Below are 20,246 nucleotides of genomic sequence, written 5' to 3'. Positions count from 1 at the left end.
ACACAGACACTCCCCCTCATTACCCTATGCACATTCAAACACACACATGTATTGACACATCCCCACAACTTTCATCTATCCCAGATTTAATGAAACTGACACGATTTTGTCTCCTACATTCATTGTGTCTATGTCACAGTTGAATGCAGTAAGAAATGCTTAACATTTAAGTCTCACACTTGCTTTTGCAGCTTCTTGCTGCAAAATCTCTTGTTCTAATAACTTTCTAAGTGAGTAAATAGTAGCATATAATAAGTATTATGGCTAACATTCTTTAAACTATGGGGAGTTGAGAGGTATGGAATCTCCTCACACACACACACACACACAAAGTTAGAAATTAACCCCCCACACACATGCAAAGACACACTCACAGTACAGTTAGCACATCACCTCTTCACCCGATTTCACACACTCGCCCATTCACACAAGCGCACCTACACTTGCCACCTTGACCTGTCTGTTAAACTCCCTGGCATTTATCTCTAACTTGATCTCTGTCATTGAAAGTGATGACTGAATGCTACCACAGCTGGTGGTGATGTATGCAGCTGAGTGGTTTTATGAATCACTCAGTTGCATTAATCACTTTCCACAGGCATTTCTAGGGGAGAGCACATGACTAATGATCATATGCCTCTTCGCAGAATGCCCCATTTAAATTTGAGGTAAACCAGAGGGACAGCCCAGCATGGTGCTGCATTTCAGTACATACAAGCCCTGTGGTAGGGCTGTCTCTGAACTAGAAACATCTACTGATCTACTCGCAACAGTAGATGGGCCTTACAGTGGGAGGTAACAGTTCCAAATCCCAGAATATGTCTGCCATATATTATACCTGGATATGTTTTTTTTTTTATTAATATTTTTTTTATACATTTTTTTAAACAGAGTCAGACCAGTGCTTGGCATTTATTATGTAATGTTGGACATAGCACCTCACAATACTGAAGTAAATTCCTTTACCCAATATTCAATTGCATATTATATGCACAGGGTGGTCATGGTGGTGCAGCGGTTAGCATTGATGCCTCACAGCAAGAGGTTCTCTGGTTTGATTCTCAGCTGGGGTGCCTTCTGTGCGGAGTCTGCATGTCCTCCCTGCAGTCATGTGGGTTTCCTCTGGATGTTCTGGTTTCCTCCCACATTCCAAAGACATGTAGTAGGTGGATTGGACACTCTAAATTTGCCGTAGGTTTACATTTGTGTGCAAGTGAGTGGTACGGATGAACTACCATAGCAGCGCTAGCCACCAAGTGGTGTAAACCTTGGCTCGAGATGATTGTCACTTATGAAGTGACAGAAAAATAATACAATAATCATCCAGCACCTGCTCACATCATTACATTTTGGAATGTTCTCTTAACTATAATCAGATTCTCGTGATCAAAACTGTAAATTTCCTTTACACAAATTATGTTGCATTAATTACGCAACTTGTAATAAAACAAGGAAAAAATACAGAAGCAGACTGTCTGCATTTCTAACTGCTTTTCCTAGACAATCATAATATATCTTTGCCTACAACAAAACAGAACTGCAGCATGATGTTGTACAGAATAGAAATTCTTTGCGGTATAACTTGCTCAGAAATAATTGTCACAGAACCCAGCCAAGTATGGTGTCTGGCCTAGCTTGCAGAGAAATAATGCCTGAAATAATCTTACTACATAAACTCTTTCATGACAGTTTTATATTTTTTATATTTCCATATATGTTAACACCAGGCTTTCTTGCTATAGCTCTGAACAGACTTATTACTTGCATATCTTGGAAGTGTTCATTACATTCTTTGTAAAACTGCTGACAAAACAAAATATGAACAAGACATAGCCCTCTTTAACTGTATGTCAAAAGCAAAAAGCAGTAAGCTGATTTATTTATAAGACAGTTTATTGATAATTATGCAATGTAGCTGAAACAACAGAGCAGTTTTCTTTGAACAGAATTGTACCGTATGAAATATAGAATAATATTTTCTTTTGATGGTCTTTGTCACGATCAGTAGGTTAAGTAAGCAATAAAATACCGTAGAGTAAGATGATGAAACAATAAAAATGCATGTGTTGTATGCATTGTTAGGCATGATATATATGCTATCATAATGAGCCACCCTCCTCTACTGTCAGCTGATTGCAGCCCCCCCCCCCCCAGTGCACTAGCAATTGTACACATCATTAGGAGTATGAAGAAGAAACCTCAAAATGCCACTGATGGCTGCCTGAGGGATGAACGTTTTCAGATGGCTCTTGGCTGATGAAGGAACAAAATGGGCTGATAGTCACCAGGTAAAGGGGGTAAAAGATCATCCTGTTAAAGTTACAAAATGTTACCTTCAAAATGATCAAAAATATAATGTTTTGTGTTTCAAAATATAAAAAGTACTATTTATTGAAATATTCTTCCCATTTAACCAATGTGGTAAAAGTAATCCTTATGCTGACTAAAAGTAAGACAAAAGTAAGCAGCCTGATGGCATGGAGTGCAGCTTCTGCATATGCCCTTAGTAACCTGTGATCCAGTAGCAGCTAGGGTGTTAGAGGGTCAGTGATGGTGGAGAAAGACCAGCTGTGGCCAGCAAAGCTTTAAGTATCTGGATGGGTGGGAGATGCTAGATCCCTGTTCCCCTCTATTATCTGTGATATAAGTATCTTTAGTCCGCAGCTTCCAACAACAATGGCATACATCCTCGCCAGATCAGGTACACACAGAAGCAAACTTGCTACCACTTCCCCTAAAAAAAAAAAAAATATTACATGCCTGTTGTCTTTCTCCTGTAACATCGCCATCCCTTTGTAGACAAAAGGGGAAAAATTATTGCATTATAGTGGGCTGCATGGCTGATCTACCCCCATTCCTGATGCACCTATATTATGAAGGATCCAATGTTTGTTTAGGTGAATGAACAGGCTGTTCTTCTGGTCAGTGGACCTTACTAATAATAAGTAGAGCTTGATATAAACCCAAGAAAAATGTGTGTATGTGTATGTAAATGTGTCAGCACAAAATAATGTAGTGCAGTGAGGCATGCCAGCACTGCAGTGGTACTAGGCGTCAGTACTACAGCAAGTAATGCAGTAAGATATGCTAGCAGTGTTGTAGTACCAGGCATCAGTACTACAGCAGGTAGTGCAGTAAAACATACCAAAGATGCAGTGGTACTAGGCATCAGTACTAAAGCAGGTAATAAAGTGAGACATGCAGTTATGCGTACCATAGCGTCCGTACCACAGCAGGTAGTGAGGGCAGTGAGACACGCAGTAATGCTGTGGTACCAGCCACCAGTAATACAGCATGTAGTGCAGTTAGATATGCCAGCACTGCTGTTGTACCGGGCATCAGTACAGCAGCAGGTAGTGTATTGAGATATGCAGTGAGATATGCATTACTGTATATCTCACTGCACTACCTGCTGCAGTGAGATATGCAGTAATGCTACAGTACCAGGCATCAGTACTACAGCCGGTAGTGCAGTGAGATATACTAGCTGTGGTAAAGAGAAATTTGGCTCATTCTTGAGATCTATGTAGGCATTTGGAAAGGTTTCAGGATATAAAATTAATGATGATATGACACAGGTTTGACAGTTAATTATATCTCATCAATTTAGTTAAGACAACATCTTCACGTTACTGCAGTTTTATCCTGGGCCTTCAACTGTATATTTAAAGTGGTTGAGACAAAGTGTAAGTAACTTAAGAAAGAGGTGGGAGATGTTGAAAATTGACTCATCCCTATATGTTTTGTACATGAACGTGTATTAATCCAACTGGGCCTATAAGTGATGCAGGCTCACTCCTTTATACTCTGTCAGAAAGGCTGAAAGTTATTCAAAGGAAGATAATGGGATACTGAGGTGAATATGGGTTGGTAGCCAGCTGAGAGTTTCAAACCTAAGTCTATAAAGTGCCAGGGAAAGAGGATGGAGGTGTTGGCTGTTCTGAATTTGAAGTTGTCTTATTGGGATGCCCAGTTAATGGTAGCTCTATACTGTGTAGCTTCTAACTATAAAGCATCATGGAAAAATGGCGTTGACTTCAGGCAGATTGTACACAGCACAGGTAAGTACTAGGCAGTCAGTCTGCAGACTATTACAAGCCTAGCAAAAAAAAAAAAAAAAAAAAGCAAATGTTCCCTCCATCCTTAGGGGGAGGGGGGGAGGTGAGACACGACAGACCAAAGTAGAATTTGAGGCTACCCATCCAGTTGTCTAGATTTACATTGGAGGTGACAAGGGTGCTACTCAGCTTGGCATGCAGTTGAAGTCTGTTCCAGAAGTGAGGGATACATTGGGATATGAAACTGTTATGGTAAACTCTCTTGTTTAGCTTTTGATGAAGCTTTAGTTCCTTTAACCAAGTACTTGAGATATTCTTCATCCTGCGAATGAACAGATGGTCAAACCAAATGAGTTGGATCTTTCTTGGCTTGAAATGCTACGACAGATCTCCACACAGGAGTCTATTAGAGACTGAGTACAGAGGGATGGTTGCCAGTCTGTCCTGACAACTATGTGTTTTTAAGGGCACTGATCTTTTTAGTTATGAATCCCTGAGATAGCTCAGGTTGAGAGATATGTTTTAGACATGTATATAGCTCAGTCTGAGTGATATGCTTAGACAGTTACATGCCAAAAGGTGCATTATATTCAATAATGGGTCTAATTCGACACAAGTAGAGAGGAATTAAGGCAACTTTGGAACTGGAGAAAATGCCTTTGGAAATTAGATAAGCTAGACAAAGGTTTCTGAACTGCTGTGGAGACATGATGATCAAATGATAAGAAATTATCAACAAGAGTATCTAGATCCATAATAATAGTATATGATTGGAGGGGTAGGTCACCTATATGGTATGTGAAAATATTTTATTGACCAAAATAAAGTATGCTACATTTTCTTTTTACATTTAATTTGAGGTCACCATTCTTGCAGCAATTGTTAACATGGTCTAACCTATGTTGGAGCAATTGTGAGTCAGAGGAAGGTTGAATAACACACAATTTACAGTCATCTGTAAGCGTTGATAACTGTTGACCTGAAAGTCTAAGAAACAGTTGACAAATGAGCCTTGTGGTACACCACTGGTAACCTTTTTTGTTTTCAGAAGTGGCTGTTGTGACTTCATCCACATGGGTTCTATCAGACAACCACTTACCTATCCCCCACATAACATAAGGATTTATATTCAGATTTATAAGTCTGTCAATAAGGCATGCATGAGGAGTAGTGTCAAAGAATAAAAAACAGAATAGAGCCAACCAGTGCTTAGAGTCTACCAAACACAAAACGGAAAAAACACTGCTGCGCCTGGATTCACACACTGTCCACTTTATTAAAAAATCCACATGTTTAGATTGAGCGCTTTCTTCCCTTTGAAAAGGGATTTCATCAGAATCTGTTTTTCCCACTCAAATTTCCACTTAAATACTCAATTACAACAATAATAAAATAGTGACATCATCCAGTTAATTAATTAATTAATATAAAACATCCTTATACTTTAAAATACAATATAAGAATACTAAAACATTGTCTTGAATTAAAATACAATTCACTAAAATGTTTTGTATATAAAAAATTATTAACTATAAACTTCTACATAGGAATTATTTAATAAACTCTACTTTTTTATAAAGCAAGGGCTTAATAGAAATTATATAATTTAGCCCAGGGGCTTGACTTGCTTGCAACTTAATTTGCCACCTTACCTCTCTTTCTTCTATGTGGCTTCTAAAATTGCCACCCCTAGGGTTTTGTAACACTCTTTCCAAAATTGCAAACTCAAATTCAGAAAAATTCGGGCAAACTGTGGAATGCTTAAACAAAGCATTATTTATATTTTAGTTGTTATTTGATATGTAATGCTCATATATCCTGTCCCTTAATTGTCTCTCAGTCTTACCAACATAAAAACTGGGACAGGATTTACACATAGCTAAATAGACCACCCCTGTAGTTTGACAATTACCCCTCTCAAATCTCATCATGGTCCTTAAAGAATTAGTTATAATAGTATTCTCTTTAGTACAAATGCATTTACATTGGGAACAACTCCCACACCTAAATGTACCATACCTTCCCTTACTTCTTGGAACACCTTCAAAACACTTTTTCAAGTTAGGTCCTATTTTGTATAGAAAATTTGGTTTAGAGCCCATGACAGCCCATAACTTCAGATTATTTCTTAAAATAGCCCAGTTGTTATTCACTATTTTTCCACCTCATGTGATTTACTTCCAAAAGGAACCACCATAGCTCTTTCAAATTCTTTATTTTCTTCACCCCTCTTATGTATATCTTCACTCAAAACACATGGGTTACCTAACAGGGGCTTATACTTCTTTCCCCATTCGTTCTTTACATGTTTAATATATTCATCAATTATTTTAATGGGGTACCCCCTTTCTTGGAATAATTTGGCTACTGTCAATAATTCTTCAACATCTTCCTCATTGGATGTCATCCTGACTATCCCAATACGTTGTCCTTTAATGATACTATTTTTTTGTTGTACAAGGTGACTACTGGTGCATTGTAAATATGAATTACTAAAAGACTGTTTCCTATATACCGTAGATTTAAAAGAAATATTGTCCTTTTGAATGTATGTGTCTAAATAATTTATACCATTCTCTTTATATTCATATGTAAATCTTAAGAATGCTGTACTTTCATTAAGATGTTTTACCAAATCTTGAATCTTGTTCTCCGGACCCTTCCATAAAATAAAAATATCGTCCCAGAACCTAACATACAAGTTCATGTACTGAAAACACTCACTTTTGAACACCTTATTGTGTTCCCACTCTAACAACACTAGATTGGCATATATGGGGGCACATGATGAGGCTAGTGAAATTAGTATGTCTATAGTTTTGAGGGTCAGTGGTTGGGCCACTCACGTGAAAAGGCTTTACAATGGCTTTTTTTCAGTTTTCAGTAATGTAACCAGTGGAGAGGCTCAGATTAAAGAGGTTAAGTAGGGCTTCAGATAGGCCGTATTTGGCAATGGTGTTGCTTTTCAGAGGGCTGGTAATTAAATGGGGTGGTTGGGATTGTGTGTCCTGTGGAATAGCTATAACTTTAGGTGGAGTAAAATTTGCGCTTAATATTTCAGCAAGGATATTAGCTATTTCCTTTTAGTCAGAGTATGCAGCATTATTTTGGACTAGCTCTGAATATTGCTGGGCATTAGTTCTTCAATTCCTGACATAGTTAAAGAAAAATTTGTACCTATTTTTGAATTTAGTGGTAATCTTAAGTTCAAAGAGCACTCTTAAAGTAGTAAAGAACTTAAGGTGGGAAGAATAAGACCTGTTATAAGCATTAAGCAATTTCTTTCTCTTATAAGTTCATAGACAAGTACTATTACCTAACACCCTTGGAGTGCCACAAGGCTCCATATTAAGATCCCTACTGTTTTCCATCTTTATAAACAACCTATATACAGTCATCCCAAATGTCAGCTGTATCCAATATGCTGATGATTCCACCCTGATCTGCTCAGCCACATCTCCCTCAGAATTAAAGTCTGTTACCCAATCCACCTCAAATACTATAGAAAACTGGCTCTCCGAATGTCGATTGTTGCTATCCCAAAAAAACTAAAATGCTGTTATACTCTTCAACACAAAGGTCCACACCGTTTACCTTCACCATGAATGCAAAAGATGGTACAATAATCACCCCTGACTCATCTACAAAACTGTTAGGAGTTATAATTGATAGTAAAGTAAAATTTGACCTTCATGTAAACCAAACGATCAAAGCCATCAATAAAAAACTTGGGTCACTGTATAGAATAAAAACCTTCCTAACCCCTCCAGCTATGGTTGCCATAGCTCGCTCCCACCTGCTTTCAACACTTTTATATGCATCCCCCCCTTCTCTCTAATCTAAATAAAACTGTACTTAATAGACTCACAATTTGTTACAACCACATTGCCAGGTTTGCCACTGGCCTACCTTTTAGAACACACCATTGCATCAACCTTAAACAGCTTAGGTGGCTAGAACTTCCCAGTCTAATCCAATATAACCTTTTGATTATGGCTAATAAAATCCTGTATTATCCAAATAACACACCGGATCTTAAAAATATCACCCCCTACAACAATCCAAGACTGCTCTGATCCTCAGACTACAAATTAAGACAATTAAAATTAACAATGTAGCCGGTGACTCCCTCTTTGCAAACTCTGCAGGCAGAGCATGGAACCTCCTTCCAGCTTAACATTACTTTGCTCTCCTCCCTATCCCAATTCAAAGCTAAACTCAAATAACATCTGGCACTAAACTGGCTTTGCCACTGTAACAAGCCTGGCTAACTCTCACCATGAATGTATATAATCTATTAATCAAATTACTGTTTATTTTTTCCCCTGACTGTTACCAGGGGTAACTCGAACTTGTGATATTGTCTATTTCATGTCTGCTTATGTCATTTGTAAATATCTCGTCTGTAATGTGTCTTCTTTGTTATTACTTATCTGTCTACCTTGGTAATATGTCTTCTTTGTTATTAGTTATCTGTCTAACTTGGAGCTTTTCTCCCCGGGCCTCCACTGAAAATGGGCATTAATCCAGTTGGACTATCCTGGTCAACAAATGTAAAATAAAATAAATAAATAAATAAATACTAGGCTAGCTTCCCTTGCTGGCCATTTTAAGTCTAGACAATGTCTAAGTAGTTGAATTACTATATTCCATTTGGTGATAGATTGGCCTTATTCATCCCATGGTTGATAAATGTTTATTACAGCTAGTAAGAATAACTTGGATCATACTATAGATAATTTGAGAGAATCTATGCAATGGATAAACATTTAGAAACTGTCTGTATTCATTAGTAGTACAGGGGGCAGTCCTGGGGCAAATTTTCTATTCCCCATCCATAGAACCAAGTTGTTCTTGAATATGGAGAGGGATCGCAGGGATTATGTCCCCGCTGTGTTATATAATTTATTTCTATAGGTATTGTACCACAGGGATTTGTTTTTAAATTTGGGGAAACTGATGTGCTGGCAAGGGGATAGAACTAAAGCTCAAAATTCATTGTTGCCATCCAGAAAGGTAACACACTGACTAAAGTAAGTGTTTCTCCATTTAATTTTGGGTGTGCAGTGGAAGAACATGTCCATTAAGAAGTCAGATAACTTCTGATCAGGCTGGAGAGATGCAGTGTATGAGGAGTGGACATTGAAAGGTTTAAGGTTTTTGTACCAAGTGGTTAGTGAAAGTTCATCACAGTTAAATTATTTCCTATATTGATGAAGACATAAGGCCAGCTCCTACTGACACACAAGATAATGCTCGATCTAGGATATACGAAGGCTGCTGGATCAGTGACAACATAAGGCAGTGCTCAGTCAGTGATAACAGCCTGGTCTGAGTGGAAGGAGATGTTGCCACTTTGACTACAGGAAGAAAGAGGGGAGTGCTGCTGGCCTCCCTGTCTTGGCTAAAAAGTCCTATTTGTGCAAGTACTTTATTGTACAAGGTGCTGCGGTAGCGTTGTCACCTCACAGTAAGACGTTGTCCTGTTCGATTCTCAGCTAAAGTGTCTTCTGTGTGGAGACATGCGTGAATGAGCGTACCTTCATTGAAGGTTGTGCACCAGGGCTGGCAACTCGGCACATAAAAATCTACTGCCAATCATTAGCGGACCGGAGTTCCGCTGTGGCGACCCCTAACCGGGAAAAGTCGAAAGACACAACAACAACAACATTCACAAGTTTCTTTATGTTCCCAATCACAAGGTATAGATGTATGCAGGAGAATAAGACAATGGATGAAATCAATAGACAATGACTGGCAACAAATTTATTTGAAGTTATATGAAGTTCTGTAATTGTATAGAGGAAAAAGAGAGTGCAATATCCAGTTTTTATCCAACTAAGCAGTGTCTGGTCCACATTTGCTTTTGTTGGGAGTAAGGGACAGAATTAGTTGGGCAGAGCTTGAGTTACATTTTAATTAATGCTATTTTGGTGGAGGCCAAAAATGGCCATTATTAGAAGACAAGAGTGATGATCATCCAGTGTGGGATGACCACCGTACCATTACTTAAAAAATGTATGAGATGGAATAATTTATATGCAAAGTGTAATAAAGGGAGTGCATATACTTGAAATGGTTGCCATCAGAAGATCACTGCTGTCAGATGCAGCCTGCAGAGTTCTTGGTAACCTAGAAGGAGGAGACTGCTGGGATACTATTACAGTGTCCCAGATCTGAGCATGTCTCAGCCTATAAAAAGTGGTTAGTTTAGTTGTTGAGCTGATGGGCAAGTGCTGGTTCTTCCAGCTACCACTGACTTTCTAGAGAGGGTTTGGACATAGAGTTGTATGCCATATAGTTTCATTTTTTTCCTAGCTGAGATAGGTTAAGAAATGTATAGTTGTACTTATCTGCTTATTTTTTAACACCTTTATTAACTTTCCACATTGCACAGTAACATGGATACACATACAATTTTAAGACAGAAAACAAACCATTACAAAGATGTTTCCTTTTCATGCATTATACATATATGGTTTCTTACTTAATTTTTATTAAATTTAGCATTACAGAGATTGCTGAAGTCCAGCTTTCCCTGAAATTTCACTTTTCTTTGTGAACATTCTGTGTGCATTGTTCCCAGAGTCTATTTATTTATATGTAGATTGCTCCTTCCCTTGTCTAAAGCTCTACTTCCACTTTCTTACAACATTCAGTAATTATTTTACAGTTGGTTAAGATATTGATTTCTGTTTTCTAGTCACTGCTTTTTTGGCAGCCAACAGCATTAACCTTAGTAGGGCCTTACAATATCTAGACAATTCCATTTCTTTAGCTACAATGACTAGTTCCCCCGACATTTCTGATCAAGTACCCTGTAGGGAATTTGTAAGCTCTACCAACTTGTTTCATTCCCAAAAACATGTTCCCAAGTAACTCTCTTCTTTCCATCACACCTCCAAGAATTGTTGTGTACCTTTAGAAAAAATTTCTGAAGTCTACTTGGAGTATAAAAATACCAATGGAAATACTTCCATGCATGGAGTATTCTCTCATTATTCCTTTGTATATTACCTTTCCATTCTCATTTCCCAGGTTATTCTAACCTCTACTAATTGATTTGTACAGTCATCATGCATTATTTCATATGCTCCACTACGTATGCCTTTTTTTACTTTAATTTATATTATAGAGTTAGCTATAAACCCAACTAGAATTGGTCTTTCATTTAACAATCCCCTAAACCTTTGTCTTTGCTTATACTCGGTTAACAATCCCTGGTAGGGAAGCCTCAAACTCACAGTTCAAACTTCTGCTAGGCTTCATCACACTCGGACTTTCTCCCCTCTAGTTATTTGCTCCTAATAATTTGGTTCCTTTGCTAATTTTCTTCAATAAATTCCATCTCTCTCATGCCTGTTTTCTATGTCCATTCTCTTCTTGGCTTAGTTCACAAAATGCTTTCTTCTGCTTTGCAGATATAATATTCTGTATGGCTGTTATTGTTCTCCTTGTAGCTCTAATGTATTCCTTCAAATGTGGTAATCCTAAAAAATCCTTGTTCTGAGGGGATAAGCAACTTATCCCACTTACCTCTTACCCTCAAAAATAAATTATTTCAGTTCTTTATTAATTATGGTCCACAGTTTCTCCTCTGGTTGATAATGTATATAATAATAAAGAGGCTTGAAACATTTTCACTGCTTGTACTCTGTTAAACAAAGAAAAGTAATTACTAGGTTTAAAATGTAAAGTGTTTTATCGTTTTACGACTTCCAAGAACTGGCAAACATCTGAGAGGTATGTATTTTTAACACAGAGATGATAGATCCTATTAGTTTCTGGTTTAGCCTGGGAACTGAAGGCAGGTGACAAAAAGTGATGTCATCCAGGCTAACCCAGCAGTAAAATGTGATATTGACTTAAGAACTCTCTCAGAAAGAGACTGTGCATTTTATATTTTGTCTTGGACCTAGTAAGAACAGCCACTCATCATCATCCTCTGCACTAGCTGTAAGTAAGATTTAAGGCATATTATCTCTTTTAGATATAGATAGAAATATAATAAAGATTAGTTTAGATGTTTTCTGTATTTATATGAGACTGTCCTGCAATTGTTCTTTCGGCTTTTCCCGATTAGGGGTCGCCACACCGGAACTCCGGTCCGCTAATGATTGGCAGTAGATTTTTTATGGGTGCCGAGGTGCCAGCTTGACGCCCAACCTTCAACACATGTCTTTCAAATGCCACTCGACCACGGGAAGGATATGCAGACTCCATACAGAAGGCGCTCCAGCCGAGAATCGAACAGCAGAACCTCTTGCTGTGAGGCAACAATGCTACCGCTGCACCACCACAGCTTGACTGTCCTGCAATGTTGTTTTAAAATATTTCCTGTGATTTTGTACTCTGAAGTAACTGTGTTGATTGGCTATTATCTCGTTGTTATTAATAAATATATTTAAACCTATCTTTGTGGCTATTTATGAGACATATTTAAGCTCTTGGGATACTGGCATATATATATATATATATATATATATATATATATATATATATTTGGTGACACTGTACAGGCCACTCCTAATAGCCTGGTGCTTGGTCAAAACTACCATTTGGATATAGTAACATTACACAATAGGATTGTACACCTTTGTAAGGGCCTTATAGTAGCTGATACGTAGGGGTTGGCGGCAGTGGAAACTACTTTGTAGTCTGGGCAGAAGGGGGCATAGCTAGTAAACCTGTGCCAGCCTTTCTCAAGTGTGTGTGTGTGTGTGTGTGTGTGTGTGTGTTTGTATATGAATGAAATCTAGAGGTGTGTGTGTCAGCTACTTGGGCAGGAACACAAAGCACTGGTTGGACAGAGAGGGTGCTGGAGGTCTTGGCTTGACCCCTCAGCTGAGATCTTAACCCTATAGCTGTGCCAGTGGGGAGTCTTATTGGGGATCTGGAGAAAGAGGAGAAACCAGCCTCAGACTGACTGTGATCTCTGTGTGCTCTAAAGGGAAATTGCACTTTACTGTGTGTATACTTATCATCCTCCCAGTGTGTATTTCCCTCACTGATGCCAGTGGTGGGGATTGAGGCTCCTTGATTACTGGACCAGTGTACATTATGAAAGTCTAGACAAACATCTGTATCATAATTACACAAAATATAAATATTCAAATATCTGCATACTACACAAGTATAGATAAATCGGCATTTAGAAATGTTATTCCTTCCTGGATATCTCACATTCCCTCCACATGATGACAGATCCTAGAATTAGTGAAAAAAAGTTGATCAGTGCAGAATGGCAGATTAAATAATTCCACATACATCTGCATTGATATAGATAAAATACTAAACAATAAACCAGCAAAGAAGTGTCTCACTGAAATGCCTTAAAAGAATAAAAAATAAAGCTAATTTAACAAATAAAGTTAATTCAACTGATAAAGTTGGAAATACTGCATTCCTGAGTTGTAGAATAATGGTTTGTTATTCAGATTAACATTATTATTATTATATGGAAAGCAAATAGATACAATGAGTTATACTGTACAATTTAAAAGCAAGTATGTTTAAACATTAGATAATGCTCCTTCCCAATCTTTTAGCTAGTGTATGCACATGGTGTGTGTTTCTGAAATGTGATTTCATTGTGGTCTTTGAGACAAACTGCAGTAGTTTACTGTTATTATAGCACATATTATGTTATTATAGCTGGTATGCAAGTGGAGGAAGGGTATTAAGACACAATAAATAGCACAGCTGGCATACAAGGAGAATTCTGCACTTTGCCTTTATTCATTGTGACTCTTGACAGGAAAAGTAATCAATTGGTTGCTAGCAGGAGCTCTCCAATCACAGAGGCATAGACTACCAGATACCTATCTGCTACAACTCCCCCAGGGGCAAGGCTTATATTTCTTCATTTTTGTTCTTTACAAAGTAAAACACAGTCATTGCTACTTCTAAAAACTAAACAGGGCAGCATTGTCTATGCTCTGTAGTAGCAAACCGTAAAACATTCTATGAGTTTGTTTGTCTTGTTCAACTATCAATCCTTCAAAGGAAGGCTTGCAACACCTACTTTGCTCTACCCATACAACAGCACATTTCTAATCAAATCAGAAGCACAACAAAATACAGCCTTTCAAAAAATCTTTTTATATATATATATATATATATATATATATATATATCACTTCTGAAGGCTTTGGACTGCAGTACCCTTTTAATTCAGTTATCTAACCCCATAGATGCTATAAGCCATGTTAGTGCTGAATGTTTTTCTCACTGATTCCTAAGGCTTCAAGCTGCATACACTAATGTGCATTAAGCATATGCATGTACTTCACTCTGCACATATCACAACAGACAATGACTAGTACAGATCATCTGTGGATAGAGTCATCTTGCTGCAACACTGCAATGAGCATGTGTGCACTTTGCTGCTCTGTCTAGTTGGTGGTTTGTACAAGATGCTGTCTTACTCTGAGGAACACCCCTGCATTATGTTTCCTTCATACTTAATATTCATTGAATCACATTACATTCCAAGAAAAGGAGGCCAGCCCACTGTCACAGAGAGGGATTATACCCATCTCACTGATGATTCAGCTTTGACTAGTGGCCTGCCCACTGTTACAGTGATGGGATTATACCCATCCCACTGATGACTTGGCTTTGACTAGTGGCCAGAATGTTGGAGACCTGGCTCAGGAAGAGGTGTGAAGAATTATGGTTGTTCTGCCTCCTATCCTGTCCCAAGGGTGTGGATAGGGAGCATCTCTCTAGACTGGGGTGTTTCCATCCCATTGTTGGATCTCTAGTTGAAACCATGTACCTAATGAGAAGTTTCCACATAAAAGGGAAAGAGCAAATGACACAAATAAGTTTGTACTTCTCTTGTAAGAGAGTGGGCAAATACATAGCAGATGCTGGCGACCCTAAAAAAAAAAACAAAATCAAAGAAAAGTAAAATTCATGTTCGGAATATATGACAGGGCACATCAGCTGGCTACATCTTTAGTTTATTATGAATTTAAAGAAATCAGTACAGTGATGAAATAACTATCTTAAATGCTACTGTTTGACTAATTTAATGCCACCATTAAAACTGATTATCATTAAAACTGTGTATTTGAAATCTTCTGTTAGTCCAAATAATTAAAGATAGATGTGGTATCAATAGTACACGTTTCAGCTTTCATTATAGATCATTAAAACTGCAGCAGCAGCCAAATATTTTACCTGTCACATTAAATACCCTAGCATTTACAACAGGTGTGGCCACAAAAGGGACAATAACAGTCCCCTGCTACACAGGGGTCCAGGGAAGTAAATAGTGTGGGAAGAAATAGCCAGGGAATTGTTATGGCTAGGCTTGTATAGGCCCTAGGGCTGATAGCCTAGTACCAACCTATGAACCTATATTTTTTGCTGTAAACAGACCATTGGCCTTATAGGGGAGCAGGAATGGGGATGAGGACTTAATGCGTATCCTTTACAAGAAAAAAACGTCAATTATGAAGTCATGTTGTATGCAAATTATATAGAAGGCATGATAGCCAGGTTTTGTAGTAGTCACTATTTACATCAAACAAAACATAAATCCACGCCTATGTATTCCTGTGAACTGCACTTCAAAATATCATTAATTTAATATATCATAGTTAATGTATTTATTGTCCATCAGCAAAAGCTGCACTTCACATGGTGTGTGACTGTACTGCTGTTATGCTGTGCTGGAGCTTGGGCATGAAAATGAATACCCTAACTGCTATACTTCTGCAACATAGTATACAACTTTGTGGAAATGCAACAGACATGGCCTAGAGTCAACTGCCTTCCATGGCACAGAGAGAATGAAGCCTGACTCCAACCTAGAAAATCTGAGCTCAGTTAGTGCTGGCACTAGTGCTGGAGGGAGTGGACAGTGGAAGATGGGAGTCAGCAACTGCTTCCCTGCTTACCCATCCTATGGATGGAGGCAGCTCTGTCTCACCACTTGGGTGACATCTAACAGAAGCAGAGGCTGATGCACCCAAGGAGTATAAGCCTAGTGAGCACAAGGTGCCACAAATCTAATGTCATGTCTAAATAACTAAATGTATCTGTAATTTTTCTTTGTGGGGCTTTTCTCCCCTGGCCTCTGCTGAAAAAGGGCCTTTTTGACTCAGTCAGACACCGCCATTTAACAATTGTAAAATAAATAAATAAAATAAATAAATAAACAGTGTTGGTGTGCATATAGCAGCCCAGAGACTAGCAAGTATGTGCAGACATGCACACTTCCCTGAGGGGACTGGGCAGCATTGTAGAACTCCTAGGCGACCCATTCCTTAAAAAATTACTGTTGCTGCTGGGGAATGAATGAGCTGATGGGATTCCTTTGGATGAAAAATATGCTATAGGGCTTTCATTTATCCCACAGATATATGTTTCTCATTCTGCAGAATAAATGGGCCAAATGAGTATAGGCATTGAAGCCATCAGGCAGGATCCTGTGGAGGTGGAGATGATGGAGAAGGAACATGGACTGTCCTGGATAGGGGCTAATAAACTGCCATGGTTAGATTTAAGATATACAGAAAGTTTGGTTTAAAAAAACTGGATGGGTGTAGTAGCAATGTATGTTACTGATAGGTTAAATGTATGGTATAGGATGTGGATGTGACAATGGCAGGACAAGGTTATTTGGGTAAATTACAAAACCTTCAGGAGATGATTAATTCATAGAGATAGCTCTGGTGTACAGACCCACATATACAGGAAAGGAGACAGCATGTCTAACAACATTACTGGAAAATGGACAAACCAGAAAAAGAATTATGATCAGAGATTTCTTTTTTTTTTTGTATATCGCTCATCAACCATCTAGCCTCCTTCTACCTGGACATATCCATTCATTCCCCAGTCCACTGTGAATGTTTGCTCAGTGTTGGGACAACAGGTGTCTAGTTGGCATCATTATTCAGGTAGCAATGTGAGTGCTCTGTGTCATTACAAACATCCCAGCAATTGGGACATTTTATATATATGAGCTAACCCTACACCTGGAAGGGAGTGTGTATTACCCACATCACTATGGGGCTCATAATTTCTTCCCCTTGCAAGCTTATGCTCCTATATGTTTCCTGTGCAGGCTGCCACTAAGCGGTCTGGTGAGCTGAAAGGCTGCTCTTGTCACGTATATCTTCATTGCCTATTCTTCAAGAGAGTACAGCAGTGTGCATCTGTCTCCACCCCCCTTAGTTTATGTATGCATGACTATCCTCCCCTGCCAGCTCTGTCAAGCACCCAACCCACTAATCCAAGTTGGCTTGCATGGGCTTTATGCTTCTATACCACCAAAACTCTCTCTGATAAGTGGAAATACAATTTCTAGGACGTTCCCCAGGAAGACTCAGCATCAAGGGCAAAATGAGAAAAAGAAAAAAAGAAAGAGCTAGTAGGAAGCAGAATTTAACTAGAAAATGAAGTCCTCAAATAAAATGGGGGACTATTTTGGATCTAGTACCAAGAAATAGAGTAGACTTGTCAGGGGTAGATGTGAGGAGGCCACTGAGAAACAGTGGCAATGCCATGGTGTATTCAAAGCCTGTGGTTTGATATTTCAGAATGTAACTTGTCAGATTCCATTTCTCCTGAAGAAAACCAGCCAAAACAACATTGGGAGACATGCATTTGCAAATTCAACTATTTTGCATTTTATATGGTGGCAAAAATGATCACTCACCACACATAAAGCAGGAAACCCTCTTTGCCCTTTGCTTAATTAAATCATTTCTGAAGATGCTGCCTTGCAAGGAAAAGCACAACTCCCTAAGACGTGTTAGTTTTTCTGAGCAGTGTTCAGGTGTATTCCCTTCAGTAGAGCAGGATTGTACAAATTATGCATCAACATGTCATCCATTTACTGCATTTTACAAAATTTATAATAATGAAGAGTATTAAGGGAAAGGAAACAAGGACAGATGTATGAAGTAATATGGTTAATATTAACTTTTTAGTAGTAAAGTGGGAATTAACAGGATATGAAACCCACAAAGGAGCTGTACACATGTACTAAGGATGGAATATAGGAAAAAATACTTTTTTTAATTTATAATTTGTTGACCAAGTTAATGTGCTGATCCATGAAAGACCTAGCACAAGTAAGATTCACAATGAAATGATAAAATCCGTAGACTCGACATTCATTGCATATAAAATGTACTAATGGTACTTGCATAAGAACTGCCTGCCTAATATTAATTATAAACAGCTTCCATGCATTCTGACTGAGATTGGTGCTCACTTTCATTAACATCTGAAATATAGAATGTGAAGTTGTTCAATCTCGCTGTTCATTCTTTACTGATGGGTTCGGAGCCGATCTCTCAGCTCCAATACGGCAAATTGAAAAGCTTGAGGTCTTCAAATAGCTCAAGGCCAAGTCCCTATCCCATGATGCACATGTGAATTACCCCAGATCTAGTTTGCCGCTGCAACAGATTGGAGGTTCTGATTTAGCTCGGGCCAGATAAGCAACATTTTTCATTAAAAATTTCTAAAAAAAAAGTCAAGGACTGTAATAATTCAAAAGAGAAAGGCACGTTAGTGTGATATCTGGATGCAAGAATGAAAGAACCACACATTAGGAGATAAGGAAATTAGTGAAAAACATCATTAGTTAAGTGATAATGGATTGAAGACAAACTAAAAGAAGGAGATATGAGTAATAGATCAACAAAATGTCCAGATTTGCTAGGAAATGGTGGCAGAGCTGCAGTGATACAATGTTAATGATAAGATTACTAAACATTAGAAATAGTAATTGTTTTCACTACAGTATACAGAGCACTGTGCCAGCATGGGGTGGTTATGTTATTAAGACTGAAAAGCTGAGGATGTATCTAGGGTTAAGACTGAAAAGAAACTATTGGGCTGCAAGTTAAATAAGACGTAAATTTAAAAAAAATGTTTAGTTAGCTATAATCAAAATGACATATAGTCTATTAGAGACTGGACACATACCATACAATTCAGAAAAAAGAGGTGATTTGATAAAGACATAGTATACTACCATTGTGTAGGATGAGAAGGGGGCATGTACTGCTGGTGAAAGTGTGAAAATGAAGTGATGATATGAGGAACTATGTCTTCTCATAGAGGGTGGTATTACCAAGACAGATAATGAGTGAAAGTCCACATCAGGGTTTAAAATCTGCACAGAACAAATGGAGAAAGGAAATGGGTAGATGAGGGTGAAAGGGAACTCTATGTACAAGAAGCAGTAGGTCTTCTGATGGTGGTGTTGAATGTTCAAATGAGTCTCACAAATGTAAGTAGTTGTCAGCAACTACATTTTGTGCTATTCGGATATGTTAATAAAACATGTTTATGCAATGAAGTATAAAGAAAAGCAGCTGTTAACAGACTTAGATATTACAATGTAAAATATTGTTTATTAAAATGTAAAATCTTGTTTACAGATCAATTCTGAGTTAATCCCATGCCCTCATTAGAAATCCAAGCTCTAATTTAAGGACATTTTTTGAATTTACTAGTGGGTATTACGACATGTGGCATTTTATGTCAGCTACATATCAAGGAAATATTTCTTGCTTCCTATACTACTGGTTTCCATGTTAAGTGCAACACCTTACTGCAACTAGTTGTCTCTTATATGGCCTTTTGAACTGGTAAATACATAACATGTCATCAAAATGTTGTAACTAAACTAATTTTTATTTCAAATATCCCAACTAGGAAGTAGTAAAAGGTAATTTTTCACTGAAATAAGCTATCAGCTGCAAAGTTGTGTAAAATGCCATCAGCAGGAAAAGAATAATCCAATTTTCACAATTTGTAGGAAAATTTATCAGGTTTTTGATGTGTCAGATTAAATAAATCTTCCTTTACTTTGAAGGCAACCATGTTTGCTCCACAAACTATAAAAGGGTCAGCTATTTTTAAATTCTCAAAAGCGTCAGGTCCCTTTCAGAAGAGGACAAATTTGTATCAGGACTGCAGGCAGGAAATTAATTTATTTTCTCCGATTAAACCCCTTATACTGAAAAGCACAGAAGACCCTGTACAGAACTCTCGGCATTGAAAACTCAAGTGCGGATATGGCCTACCAATGCTGATTAATCTCGAGATCTATAAAATTTCTGTGGTGAAGTGATAAGGGAATTAAAAAGGGCCATCCTCCAAAATATGTAAACCTGCTCAAGGCTGACAGAATAATTCCGAAAGAGAACAACG

General features: G+C 38.0%; 1 protein-coding gene across 1 annotated transcript in view; it reads right to left on the bottom strand.

Moving 5' to 3' along the window:
- Positions 1-20,246, bottom strand: part of TMEM181 (transmembrane protein 181) — a 1,372,946-nt gene that overhangs the window by 1,352,103 nt on the left and 597 nt on the right. The window lies entirely within an intron of this gene.

Source organism: Protopterus annectens, chromosome 1.part0, assembly GCF_019279795.1.
Source record: "Protopterus annectens isolate FY-2018-M chromosome 1.part0, PAN1.0, whole genome shotgun sequence".
Taxonomy (NCBI): domain Eukaryota; kingdom Metazoa; phylum Chordata; order Ceratodontiformes; family Protopteridae; genus Protopterus; species Protopterus annectens.
This window is presented reverse-complemented; position numbering and strand designations above follow the sequence as displayed.